Genomic DNA, 15,090 nt, shown 5'->3' with positions numbered 1-15,090 from the left:
CTTGTGTCTAGGAACCCCCTTAGTTCATTAAAACTTTAGAATAACAAAAGTGCCTTCTTCTCATTCAAGAGACACGTGTAAATTGCTGTTGGTGTTTGATGACTTTTAATCCAAAGCCCCTGCAGGAACCACCACTTCCTATTGTAAATCGTCTTCTCTCTCATCGTGTCCTTAAATCTTTTCTTGGGATTAGAGATGACTGACAGTGGCTTCCTGTCCAGAGGAGATTAAAAACTGAGCATAAATACTGGCCTTAGAATATCTGGAAGAAAACAGAAATCTATTCTGGCCTCCATGGTACACTCTACTACTGTTTGGGGATTAAATAGAAATAAAATCAGTTAAAAACTGGCTGTTCGAGCTTGTTGTCCCCAGTTGACTGATGGAGACCAAAGAAACTAAAGATATTTGAAAGACACCTCAAGGCCTCTGCCTGGTTAGCCAGATCACTCTGGGGGGCTTCCCCTCATCTGCACAAGCCACATTCCTTCTTGAGGTTCTCCCATCTCAAGGCAACGCCACCAGTGCTTTTCCATTGCTTTATTCTCTCTTACTTTCTTCACGGCATTTATCACCAAATTATTTCATCTTCCTCTTAGTGTTTTTACCTGATCTACCTGCCTCCAATCCTGAGGTACTATGTTTGCAATAAGCTTTGAAAAGTATTTTCTTTCTAAAGACACCTTTGGATCTTGGATTCTATCCAAGTGACATCACCGAAGCTGCGGGCAGGACGTTTTTCACTTCTTCAACAGTTGCCCTTGTCTAGTAAATGGCACTACCGTTCATTCATCCTCCTGCTCAGTCCAGAAACTTTAGACTCTTCTCTTTCACCTGTATTTCATGTCACATTTATCAGCAAAGCCTGTCAAAATGCATCTCACCAGCCTGGAAGTACCTCCCTAGTCCAAACAACCACTGTTTCTCCTGTTTCCACTGCAGGAGCCTCCTATCTGGCCTCCCTGCTGCCACTCCTCCCGGAACCACCTATTATTACTCAGCCAAAGTGAGCTTGAAAAAAATTATGTCAGACCACATCAAGCACCAGTTTAAAACCCTACCATGACTTCTCCTCCCACTTAGGATAAAACCCAAACTCTTGGCCAGGCCCTCGAAGGCCCTACTGACCTGTGCCCTATGCTGGCTTGGACCTCATCTCACCGTCACCGCTTGGGGCAGCTAGTCCCCCTGCTCCAGGCTTCCCAGCCTCCTTGTCCTCCCCAGCATCCTCCCACTTCAGGGCCTTGTGCTTTGTTTCCTCTTCCTGGAGACATCTCCATAAGGATCATTTGTTCATTTCATTCTGATTTCTGCTCCAATATCACTTCCCTAAAGAGGCCTTTCTGGGTGATACTAAAATAATTCTCTTACTCTCTATTCTCCTGGCCTACTTTATGTTTCTTCATAGCATTCATGTCAGAAATCTGCAACCAAAATAATTTCCTATTCCTGTGTTAAACATCATGGGAAACAGGCATATTCTCCCATCCCTGTGTTAAATAATTCTGGAGTCAAATTTACCTCCTTTCCCCTGTGCTAAATAATTCTACAGGGAAGTATAATTTTTCTTCTGTTTGAGAGCAAGGAAAACAACCGAGATGCTTACTTGAGAAAATGCCTGCTTATGAAAGGTATGAGTGAATCATAAACAGCTTCATTATCAAGTTTTGCTCTAAGATCCTCACCTCCCTGTGCCCTTCAGTTCAAGGTAATCCTGCCATAAATTTTCCTCAATGCCAATCAGTTCAGCATGTTGCAAGATCCACCTTAAAATTGCCCAGTTCAGTCCTAATAGCCTATAAATATCTTGTGCCAATTTCCCATTTTGAAGTCCTATGATGGCTCTGTCAAGGTGGCACCCAACTGTAATGTAGAAATACAATGAACTTAGGTTTGTTTGATCAGAAGTATTTTTTTCTTGTGGTGTTTGGAGAGTTACCAGTTGATAATGCTGGACATTCCACCGATATCTTAGTAAGACCTCCTCACTACTTGTGACTGAGGCTCTGGACCACCAGACTCAGAACAGAATGCTTCCTCCCATGGCCGCTTGAGCTTCCCATTTAGGTCTCTCTCCAACTGCAACAGTGAGGTAGGCCTGAGCTCTGTTTTTTTCTGTTTGCTTGTTTTGTTTGTTTTTTTAATGTTTATTTTGTCTGCTAGCAATGCAGAACAATTGTAAACCTTTATCTAATCCAATTTAAAAAATCACTATCCTTAGCAGAAAAATACAAAACTACTCATTTTTTCTGCCTGTTCTTGTCACTTTCTGTTGTCAGTCTATATACCCCAAATAATTTCTCTTTGAACCATGGAGTCGACAGTCAACATGGTTTACTGTTTTCTTTAACAGAAAGAATGAAAGCTGTTTCAAGGCTAACACCTAGACTGCCTTGTTCATTATGTCAGTCTGTGATGATCACATATATATTGTTACGTAAAAGGTGCTCAATAAACATCTGTTGACTAAATGAAAATCTTGTCTGATATAAAATATTTAAGAGCTAAAAAGTAAACATTGTACAAAATTGTGTAACACACACCTTCTTGAATTTCTCAAATCAAAATGTCTGACTAGAGAATTATTTGAAAAATATGAGTGGAGAGAAATGGAAAAACATCAGATCCATTTATATCTGTCTATCTACATATTGTTACCTATCTGTAAATTTCAATGTTAAAATATAAGGCTTTAGTCAATGGTTGTTGGGAAGCAAGTGTGAACAAGCCTATGCCCTATGCCCTACTCTATGGAGATCCCACTTTGTGTGTGATGTAAATTCCCTCACATTTCTTAATTTTCTCTGGGATTGGCAAACTTGAGCCTTCTCTGCCTTAGAGCTAGAATATATATATTCTGCTTCCTCAAATGTCTACTTGAAGCTAAGAGGAAAAAGAAAATGTTCATATTTTATATCCCATTTTAGATTTTCTTAAAATTCATTAGTGGAATATTAAATTAAAATTAAAAGGCATGCATTAGTTAAAGCCAAAGAATATTTCAAAGTCAGAGGATTTTATCAACATACTAATATATTAAATCAGTAAAACCAACGGCCATCTAATTGGGATCTCCTCTCTGTATAAGTTAACCCAGTATTAACTCTTCAGAAATTCCTCTGGATTATTGTCACTGACGTTACTTATTTTATATTCTGTTTCCCAAAGTAATTTGATAAAACTTAATGGTGACAATAACTTTCTGATCTAGGTTTTTAAAGTTTCACAAGCAAATGAGTATCTAAAAACCACAATTCATGGCTTGAAGTTTCAGGCATACCATCCTTGGCAGATTAAATTTGTCAAAATTATTTTTCTATACATTTACATATATAAAAGGCATCCATCTACTAGATAGAACCCACCAAATAGGCCAGTCAGATATTTCTTATTCAAATAAAATTACCAGCATTCTTCTTCCAATTCTATATATACTCAACACATTCAAATTTGTTTAGACATCAGTAAACAGGAAGTTAAACTTGTTAACCTTCCATGGTCTTTCCTAACCTCATCATTGACATATCTTTTCTTTGAACAAATATGGGAACATCAGCTGGTGAGATCTTGGTCACAGCAACTAAATGTTCACTTCAGGAAACTAAAAGCAGAGGGTTTTCTCAACTATGTTTCTTCTCCTGGTTCTTTATACCAAGTTTACCACTAATGCAATTTTTTGACATAGTTGTGTGGTATTTTGAAAGCCGCTGCTATTTTATGATTGCTAATTAATGTTGTTATTTGTCTACTAGAACACTGAGGCATAGTTGTAGAAGTCAATATAACATTGGATTCATTATCTAATTGTCCTATACTTATTGTGGACATAGATAAAGATAAAACCTTCCTGAAATCAATCTCTGCTATTCCCCTACACACAAAATAAATGAAACAAAACAAAATCTCTATGCTCACAGCACAAGGTATAGTGATACAACAAATCTACAAATTCATAGGCTATCTTCTCTATATTGCTACATATTCCTGATTCATTTTAATATAAAATACAGTTTAGAAGCAGCAATGTTCAAAGAGAGTCTTACTTTGCCACTGAGCTTTCTATCCTTGAAAAGTTACAAATTCTCTCTGAGTTTCAGTTTCTTTATCTCTAAAAGGATAGTAATACTGTCTATTTTTGCAAGATATTTACCCAGATACAAATGCAAATCACCTAACCTGGTGTCTGGATCACCAGAGCAGCCAAATAAATAAACCACATTCTTATCTTCAAGTTAAAATGAGTAAAGAGTAGAGGTTTATTTTCAAAATTTGCTCTACCAAGGCCCCTCAGTATGTATCCTTAAAAAGTATCCACCTTTTAATTTAAAATTTTAAATAATAACTACTTACCATGTATTTAATACATACAAATACCTCAATCTCAGCTCGCCACTAAAATTAGGCTGGATGAATAAGACTTCCTATATATTATCTTATTCAATCGTCACAAACACCCAATGAAATGAGTATCCTTGCTTTTAGAGGTGACGAAATTAAGAGGACATACGTTAGGTAATGTGGTCAAAAAGCTACTGAAAACTACCCAATGTAAACTTGTTTGTCTGCCCTTTCAACTCCAATATATTTTCTCCCAAATAGTATTCCATAGATTAGATGGAACAGAAAGTAACTTATTGTTGATAGCCTACTAGTTGACAAATACATGGCTAGTTATTCTTGAGTTTTATTTTAAGCCCTCTTCAAGGGCTGTCTGTTGTCCTCAGATTTTTACAGAAAAGGAAACTAAAGTACGCAGAGGTCAGCCAGTAATATATGACCAGTAAGTGGCAGAGCCAAAATTCAAAATCAGGTCTGTCTGGTTCCAAAGCTTATGTACAGATGGTATGAACAGTGAAAAAAGTTGGGGCTTTGGAATCAGACCCATCTGGGATACAGTATCAGGTTTGCCATCTGTCAAATATATTAAATCTCGTTGGGCCTCAATTCAGGCTCCTAAAAATGGACATAACAGTGCATTTCTCATAAGTTTGTTGAAGGAATGAAATGAGATATGTATGTGTGTGTGTGTGTGTATTTTATATATATATATATACACACACACACATATATATATAAACATGTTTAACAGATTGCTTTAAGATCTAGCACATTTAAAGGTAGATATTATTTCATCTGCCTCAGGAAGAAGTGAAGCCATAAGGACCGAGATGAATAAAAACACTCCTATGATACACAAATATGCCGTTTTACTCCTGTTCATTTACCCCTCTTACCTTTGAAGAGGGACTCACACGTCATGTGACACTCCATTATCTCCCACAACAACTAATGTACGTACACCCACTGGAAATGGAAGGGTCAGTCATCCTTTTCATTCTTGGAACTTGAGATTGAGACATCAAAAGTGTAGCTAGTCCTAGTTACAGGCACGGGGAGGGGGTGTAAGGCTTTTTTAACTACTGACTGTGTAGTCTTTTTTGACCTCGTATGATCTGTTAAAGAAATAGAGAAAGCCAACTCTCCTGGACAGTAGCAAGAGAATAAAAAAGAAATGCAGAGTTGAGCTGAGATGAGAGAATATGAAGCAACAGAGGGAAAGAAAGCACATGGCTGATCAACTGTCAAGTTTCTGAAATGTCAGGCTGATTCCCTAAAGTTAAGTTCCTTGAGATTGTTTTTTATGCTTTTCAATAAATGTTTTCATTTATGCTAACTCAATAGTTGTTTTTGTAACCAAAACAATCTCTAAACAGGGGGAGAATATGGAATACTAGACACTGTGGTTATCCCAACATCCAATATATTATTCTTCATTACACAGCAGTCATGTGACTCAGTGGGACTGCTCACCCACAGTTCAAGGTGTGGATCCTGACAAGGTTGAAGAACCTGCCACAGGATTGGTTAGGGAAACGGGCTGAAGCCAGACACCTTCCCTTGGCCAGGAGGCTAGGAGGATATTTTTAACCCTGAGGGCTTCCGAGAAAGTTCTCTTGCTCTATGGAAAGAACTCTCTGAAGATTTGCTTTCTTTCTTTTTGAACAATGTGAATGAAGAAATAAAATCTAGAACTACTGAAACTATTGTGTAACCTTCAAAGCCAATTTGAGAACAAAGCTGATTCTCCAAGAATGATGGAGCCAAAAAATCCTAAAGAACAAGGCCAAATCAGCTCTCACCAGGTCTGCAGCCCTAGCTGCTTCTGAGCCAATTATCTCTGCTGTTTAGATAGCCAGTTGAGTTGATGGTTTTGTCCACTGAAAATGAAAGCATTTTTCCTGGGACAGGAGAGAGGAAAGGGGATGGGTAGACAAAAACCGATAAAGTCACTGTAGAGCATGTTGAATTTGACAATCATATAGAATATCCAGGTGGAGACATCTAGTGTGTAGTTGGAAATGAAGCTTTGGAGTTCACTGGAGAGATCAAAGCTGGCAAAGTAAATTGAGAGGGTCATCAGCATAAAGGTGGGAACCAAAGCCCTGGGTATAGTTGAAGTCATCCAGAGAGGTCACATTTAGGACTGACTGGGTGCTGTTTTCTTTCAGTCACCAGTATCATTTATCTCAGACAAAATCTACTTAAATGTTATTTTTTAAAATAGGTTTCACTTGCATTTGAAATGTTTCAGAACCATCTAAAAATTAAAACTCTTAGAAGGCACAGATACTCTACTACACAGCAAGAAGTAGGCAATTGTTTGAATTGCTTTTCAGAAAGACAAGCTAGAATTTCAATGCTGAGGATATTCTCATATTGGATATGAATTTAAGGATTTGAGCAGAAGGACTGAGCATTAGTTTTTTATTACTATTTACTAGAAGGACAATTTGCAGCTATAACTTTTGCCTGGAATTTCTTTTCTTTTCCAATTCACTCAATTTTGAACGCTATCCTCAATAAATGGTATATGTGAACTTATTAATTCCATTGGCAATTTTATATAGATATCTATAGCAAAGCCAAAAAAAACCCAAAAAACAAAAAAACAATAAACTAAGGATTTGAAGTTACTAAGTGCTTATTTTGGAAGAAAGGCTGATTTTTGCTTGCTTCTTAAAATCCCCAAATGTATATCAGAAAAACTTATTTGATTGAAACAACCCAGATATTTTCTTTACAGCCCACATGAATGTTAGATTAGACAGGGATGCAGCACTACCAACATCAGAAAAGAAATTAAAAAAAAAATACTGGAAGAGAAGATGGAGAAGGGATTAAAAATCAAAAGTGAGGGGAAAACAGTTTACAAAAAATATAATTACTTTCTCATAACAGGAATTTCTAGCTATGTCTTTACGAGGAAAACAAACCCAAGTGCATCCTGAACAGCAGAAAAAATCAATAGAATCAACTCTAAAAATAACTATCTACTTTGTGAAGATTTTAACTCTGATATATAAAATTGACATTTTTATTCATCTACTTGAATCTCCTCACACCGTGAATGTTGCCATTAACCCATGTGGAACTTGCCCCATTTGATAGAGAAGCCCTCATATGGAAATTTTGAAAATTCTGTTATAATCTCCCTAATAGATACACTTTGACTTTTTGGATGCGTGTTTTTGCTGCTTCTGTAAGTTTCCCTTGGAGTTCTAGGGTAATGAGATCCAGGCTCTTGGAAAAATAATTAAATCTCAAGCTTCAATTTCCTCGGTACTAAAAGGAGGAAATTAAATCAATTTTTTTCAAGAAGGTATTATCTCTTGAAAATCAGAACCTCTAGAGGTAAATGGATGAGTGCAGTTCTTTGAGAAATCCATATATAAGAATAAAACAAAATTTTATTTTTGGAAAACACTGATGTCTTCAGGTTACAGAGTACAGAAACTTTAGCTCAACAAAATCATTTTTTTGCAATTAGAGCCCACCAGATGGAGGAGAAATGCGTTGGAGGAACATGATTCCAAGGGGAAAGCCCTATCAGAATCTTCCCCTGTTAGGTTCTAGAAGCTGCTTCCAATTCAGACGTTTTATTGTTTACACTTCTCTCTCTCCTCTGCCTTCTGATGCAGTTTTGTACAGTTTACATGTGAGCAACGGCCTCCCTACAATTTGTATTCACTTCTGAAATCTCACAACTGGCATTTCTGCTGAGTTTCAACTCTCCTTTCTGAAGAACCTGCTTTGTAACTTTTCTCACTCTCTTTCCCCCATACTCTCACCAACCAAAAATGCTTTGCTATAAAAATGTAAATATACTTTTCAAACTACACATCCACCCTGGTACAGAAGGTCATAACCTATCTCTTGAGAATCAACTAGATTCCAAATCTGTGGGTCTTCAACCCCTTAGGGAGACCACGAGATTATAAGCAGTCCTGGAATACAAGTATAAAGATTTATCCATACAATAAGGCAAGTTATAACATGTGTATTACTATTTTTCAAATGTGTAATGTAACACATATATAACATAAATGTGTGTATATTGCATGTAATAAATTAATATGTTAAACTTAATATGTTAAATGTGGAATATTACAAAATGCTGTTGGGATTTATAATATTTAGTTTTTTTTCAATGTTACTGAAATCAGCATATAATACGCATTATAGCAGGGAGATATTAAAGTAACTCCTCTATCTAAGTGATTTGGAATTATTTGACTAAATTACTCATTTCAGTATTATTCATGGACCTCCATGGATCGTCTTTTTTATTGGAGGAATTAGATTTTTAGAGAAAGGCAGAAGGGGATTAGAGACCCACTAATCTAGCATTCTTCATCTATTATTTAATTTCTCACGTATATTTTCTCAAGTATATTTTGTCTAGCTGAGTGACTAGTCGCATTTTATTGTAAGAAAATTTGAGGAGCCTATCCAGCATCCAAGAAGCTATTAACTATCCAGCATGTGTCTGGATTACAACCAGGTAATTAACTATCCATCTCTACCTACAACGTTGGTTGGTGGGCCTCATCAGCTATGAAAATAGGAAAAAATGTCAGACTGAAAATAGCCTATGTAGTGTTCAAGTGAATGTAACAGCAGAGCTCTGACCACGATTCCACTTAGCTCCAGCAAACACCCCGGCAAGCTCAGAGCTCCTCCCGCCTAGGCAAGCTGTCGGCAGGTCCTTTTTCCTTTCTTTCAGCAGATTCCCATCTGGCTGCTCAGATGACAAGCCCTCAGGCTCCTTTCATTTTTAGGTTTTTACCGCTAATCATTTCAAAGAAAAGAAAACAGCCCAAGGAAAGCGAAAAACCTCAGGGAAAACCAACCACAAACCTTTGGAAACGTGATTCTCGGGACTTCGAGACTAGAAAGTGTAACTCTCTATTTGCTACAATAATAGAAAAGCCAGGTGGTCTTGGATGACTGCGTGTCTGAAAGTGGATTCACTCACACACTACTTGAGAGTGAAAGGAATATGGGAAGAAATATGGGTTTTCCTGGGAAGAAAGTCCCACATTTCAGCAAATGGATCTCCAGAGCCAATTAAGACAAAACAGTAGTAATGTTCTTGTTTAAAGTTTTTGTGTGTGTTTTGTTTTTACTTTGTTTTCTTTTCTTTTCTTTTTTCTTTTAATTCTGGAGACCTCTATTTGGAGTTTATCTCCTAAAGCTTCTGCCTAGTCCAGGAGTGATGCTACCTCTGGTCAGATCCTCAGCAAACCTCCCAGTTTGGCACAATATGTATTTACCCACTTAGAAAGTCTGAAATAATATTAGACACATCAACCTTTGCTTACAGATGCTTTAGGAAGAAAAAAACTCAACAGTAGAATGAGTTTCACTTCATTTTAATTTTAGCTCTAATTTTAAGCAAAAGCCTAACCAATTTAATCCGTGCAAATTTCTCAACTATTTTTGAAATGCCTAAAATATTTAAAAAAACAAGAAGAGGAAGCATGACTGCCGATTCCTCCTTCCAATTATTTAACTGTAAAATAAGGGTGAACTCTAGTCAATCTCCACACAGATCCAAAGGCGATGTAAAGCACAGCTGCACCAATTGCAAATGAATTAGGGTGCCTTATTTTTCATATGTATATATATTTTGCATATATATACACAAACACACCTTTTTGGTAAACTGAAATTTACTAAAAATTGCATGAATTATTTTTTCCCCTGTACCAACACTAGTCCCTGCTGCAAATACAGCAGTTAAGTAGCTCCAAGATTAGCATTTAACAAGAGTGTCCTCATTTTGAAGGAGGCTGATACTTTACATTTTAAAGATCCTGATTATGAATTGTAGATTTTTCTTTTTAAAGGCTCCAGGCATTCTTGTTCTCTATCACACAGTCCTGATAAATATTAAAATCTAAGAGGGTTCTTAGAATACTTTCTCCATTCATAATAGAACCTGGATCATTGTTGGCTGTGATACTCCTGTAGAAAAAAGTTAACGTGAAAATGTAATTTTTTAGAAAAGTAATGATGATGAATAGTGACCAAGTTATTGCCATAAGTGAATATGATAACTTAAAAAAACATAATTAACAACCTTTTTTAGAATGACCTTGTTTCAATTAGGTGTTCTATAGTCATATAAGAAAATGCTTTTAATAACCACACACAATGAGGGCTCTGAGATGTTCATTAATTTAAAAAAAAAAAACTCATGTAATTTTCTCAAATGCATTTGACCAATAATTCCCTTTCTGATAATCACCGAGAAATAAAGTTTGAAAAAACACTAAGATTAGAAGAAGTCTAACAAACATTTTATTTTTAAAGGTTTTGATCATTAAACGTATAGTTATTACTCTAACCAGATAGGGTAGGGGGTCCCTGGAGAAAGAGATCTAGCCATGACTTTCGTGATATAAGAGAAGCAATTTTTGGCGTTAGCCATTTTGGTATCTAAGTTTGGCCACAGTGCTTGTCCTTGAACAGGTCTCTGTAATAAAGATGTTAAGAGAACAATAGGCAAGAGAAGTAACAACAGGAAAGATAAATCAGTTGTAAAGACTCCAGTCCTATTTCAGTGGTCAGGACTGGCCGAAAGCACTATCTTGAGCTGTTCTGCAGAGTTTAAATACCTCCTTGGTAAGTGAAGCCTAAGGGATGTTGATGTTGACTTTTGCTGACCCTCACGTCTTCCATCAGCTAAAGCTTAGGCTCCGCCTACCATCTAAGGCCCTTCATGAATATGTATGTGCTCATACCATAAGACTTCCTCACTTTTGTTATTGGGGATACACTGCTTTGGGAAAGATCCCCCATGTTCTCCTTACTAGTAACAAATCCTTCCTCCTCCCCATCTTTGGCTTGGTTGTGTCTTTTAGCTCGACACCCACCAAGAGGTGAACCCAGTTTTCAGCTAACATTACTAAGTTATGACACTGTTTTAGATCACATTCAACTGGATATGTCCAAAGCAGACTAGATTCAAAGAATGGGTTCCAGTATATTGGCAGGTGGGTGGAGAAATGGGAGGTGCTGTAGGGGAGCGGAATAAGGGAATAATAAAATTCTTGGGTTCTGCCCAGGCTAATTCTGAGCTTTGTCTTGCTAATCTTTATTAAAATGACCTGAGTGAATTTCCTTATTAAGTAGATAGATTATATACAGCTAGAAATAAGGTGGTTAACAAAACGGTTAAAAAGCCATGGTAAATTGGATGCTTGACCAAAAACAACCAAAGTAAATTTTAAAAGCAACTGGAAGTTCACTGAATCTATGTATCTATCACACATTATACTATATGTATATGTATTCTATGAATTTTTTCTATATATCTATACATCCATCATTTTCTATCTTAGTTTTATAAATGAAAAAAAAATAGAGAATATCTAGCTGTACACCCCCTTCTCAGTCAGTTAGCATCTATGAGACTCGATGAGGCTACTTTTTGCACCATATACTTAGAGCATATTCCTCATTCCTAACAGCACACAAATTAGCATATTTCTGTTTGTCATTATGGATTTACAAAGGTATCTCCCCTGTTACCATGTAAGCTCTGGGAGAAAAAAAAAAACTTTGTATTTAGGTCCACAGTGCCTCTTAGCACAATAGGTGCTACTTTTTTTTTTTTTTAGTTAAATAAAGGAAATAAACTAAAGAGTGTAACTGTAGAAGATACAAAAGTGATATAGAATATATACTCTAAATAGAGATGGCAATATGAAATGGCATTGATGTTAAGGAATTAAGCGGTATAAACTGCATAAAGAAATCACGTCCTGGAGTTGACCGCTGAACACTGCTGGGTCTGGGGCACTGGCTCTCTGGAGCCCCCTGTAACTTTACAGGAGTTTCTCCCTATCTGCTGTCCTGCATCCATGGATTCGATTAACCACGGATCATGTAGTACTGTAATACATCTTCAAAAAGAAAAAAAATAGGCATATAAGTGAACCTGCACAGTTCAAATCCATGTTAGTCAAGGGTCAACTGTATATACTTGCTATCTTTCATGTTAAGTCCTATGATTCACAGGATTTTAAATTTATTTACTTCATCCAAAGGAAAAAAAATGTAGATTGTATTAAAAATTACTTATGATAGATCTAACCAAAAAATTACAAGTTACTAAGTAAAGGCCGACGAAAAATAGATATTAGAGTATCAAAGTGATGCGAGAATCAGATTATCCAAACTACACTATTAGAAGATAGGGACAACGCTCTGACACCGCTGCTGCTGTGACTCGGACTGCGCGCCAGCACCCCCCGGCCAACAACACCGCCGCCGCCATGGAGGACATGCACGAGTACAGCAACACAGAGGGGTCCAAGATCAATGCCAGCAAGAATCAGCAGGATGACAGTAAAATGTTTATTGGAGGCTTGAGCTGGGATACAAGCAAGAAAGATCTGACTGAGTATTTGTCTTGATTTGGGGAAGTTGTAGATTGCACAATTAAAACAGATCCTGTCACTGGAAGAACAAGAGGATTTGGATTTGTGCTTTTCAAAGATGCTGCTAGTGTTGATAAGGTTTTGGAACTGAAAGAACACAAACTGGATGGCAAATTGATAGACCCTAAAAGGGCAAAAGCTTTAAAAGGGAAAGAACCCTTTTTGTGGGTGGGTTTTTGTGGGTGGACTGAGCCCAGATACTTGTGAAGAACAAATTAAAGAATATTTCGGAGCCTTTGGAGAGATTGAAAATATTGAACTTCCCATGGATACAAAGACAAATCAAAGAAGAGGATTTTGTTTTATTACCTATACAGATGAAGAGCCAGTAAAGAAATTGTTAGAAAGCAGACATCATCAAATCGGTTCTGGGAAGTGTGACATTAAAGTTGCTGAGCCCAAAGAGGTATATAGACAGCAACAGCAACAACAAAAAGGAGGTACAGGTGCTGCAGCTGGTGGACAAGGTGGTGCTAGGGGTCGTGGACAAGGCCAGGGCCAAAACTGGAACCAAGGATTTAATAACTATTATGATCAAGGATATGGAAATTACAATAGTGCCTATGGTGGTGATCAAACCATAGTGGCTATGGCGGCTATGATTGTACTGGGTGTAACTATGGGAACTATGGATATGGACAGGGACATGCAGACTACAGTGGCCAACAGAGCACTTACGGCAAGGCATCTCGAGGGGGTGGCAATCACCAGAACCACCGCCAGCCATACTAGAGGAGAACACTGGAGAGGACAGGAGGAGATTGCTAAAGTAACCCGTCTTGCAGGACAACATTGAGGACTGGTCTCCTGCTGCTCTAAGATGATAATTTTGTAAAAGACTTTCTAGTGTACAAGACACAGCTCTGTCCAACTGTATATAGCCGCCAATTAGTTTTCTTTGTTTTTACTTTGTCTTTTGCTATATTCTTATGACTCGATGTGGATTTGTTTATACAAATTTTATTTGTACAGTTTCATGTTAAACCTCAAATAAATGCTTCCTTATGTGAAAAAAAAAAAAAGAAGATAGGCTTCAGGTTGCCTATATCTTCCTAATAACCAAAACAAAAAATAAGATCAGTCTCACCTCAGATTATCCATTTATGATACGCCAGAGCTGATCTTCCTAGAAATGAGATCTGAAAGGAAATCTGCAGGTAGCTGAAACAAAGCCCTCGTGGGATGCCCCGTTCACAGCATCGCAGCATATAAAATCACTTTCCAGGGACAGAGTTTTGTAACATGCCTTCAAAGTGAGTGACAACATCATGCCAAGGAACAAGAAGTTTCATAGAGAGAAGCTAAAATAATGTAGTTTGAGTATTTTATGCTTTTTTATAAATCTTAGTCTTGAGTGGAGAGATGTAGAATAGTCGATTAGCTCAAGCAAGGTTTATCAAGAGTGGGACTGATGATATTTTAGGCACAGTTCTTTTTTGCTATGGGGGCCTGTCCTGTACATTACGGAATGTTTAGGAGCATCCGAGTTCTCTATCCATTAGATGCCAGAAACAATCTCTCATTCCCCATTGTAATGACCGAAAGTTTTTTGAAATGTTTCCTGGGGCACAAAATCACCCCCATTTGAGAACCACTACTTTCAGGCATTGATTCCCTCCTTATGGTAGAATCACAGATCCTGTAAAGAATCTGCTCAAAGTTATGAATTCTTTAACCAGAAAAAGATCTGTGAGTACACAAGACAAAAACGCACGTGTCATGTTCAGGGTTCATGGACCTTTTGCTATACCTCGGTTAAACACCTCTCATTTAAAGGAACAGAAGATTGGATGTCTTCTAGACAGCTTCATGAATGTTTATTTATTGCAACTGAACGTTATACACAATTGGGTGTTTTAAGGGATACATGAAGAAACTGAAAAAAAATTGTTCATAGAAATAACTGAAATAAGAAAACACTGCTTTAACTAAAGCTCGCCACAAATGATTTCCATAATTAAGGTAAAAATAAGTTAAACTCCAGCTTTTTTTCTAAAGAAAGTAAGGTGTAGTTTAAATATTTAAATCAGTGGTAGTGTTTTACTTGTGTCCTGAGAAGACAGCGTCAGAAGTGAGATAAGATATAAGAAAAATTATTTACTGAAATCTGTTGTACTTAAATTTGTTGTTTCTACATGGCAAGCAATCTTTCATTGGAGAGACCACCTCATCTGTGAGATCTGAGTGGGCTGATTCCCCTTGTGGTTCCAGTGAAGACCACACTGTCCCCAGCAACGGCATCTCAGAGCACACCATCTCCTTGCCCCAGAGCCTATTTAAGATGTGGTATATGACCTCAGCT

At 37.3% G+C, this 15,090-nt stretch overlaps 1 protein-coding gene and 1 pseudogene across 6 annotated transcripts in view; one reads left to right on the top strand and one right to left on the bottom strand.

Moving 5' to 3' along the window:
* The window catches only part of NAALADL2 (N-acetylated alpha-linked acidic dipeptidase like 2), a 1,170,852-nt gene that overhangs the window by 232,094 nt on the left and 923,668 nt on the right, over window positions 1-15,090 (bottom strand). The gene's annotated exons all lie outside the window — the stretch shown is intronic.
* On the top strand, window positions 12,609-13,520 carry LOC102541644 (heterogeneous nuclear ribonucleoprotein D-like pseudogene; annotated as a pseudogene).

Source organism: Vicugna pacos, chromosome 1 (assembly GCF_048564905.1).
Source record: "Vicugna pacos chromosome 1, VicPac4, whole genome shotgun sequence".
Classification (NCBI taxonomy): Eukaryota; Metazoa; Chordata; class Mammalia; order Artiodactyla; family Camelidae; genus Vicugna; species Vicugna pacos.
The sequence above is the reverse complement of the archived record's forward strand: the minus strand, read 5'-3'. Positions and strand labels throughout refer to the sequence as shown.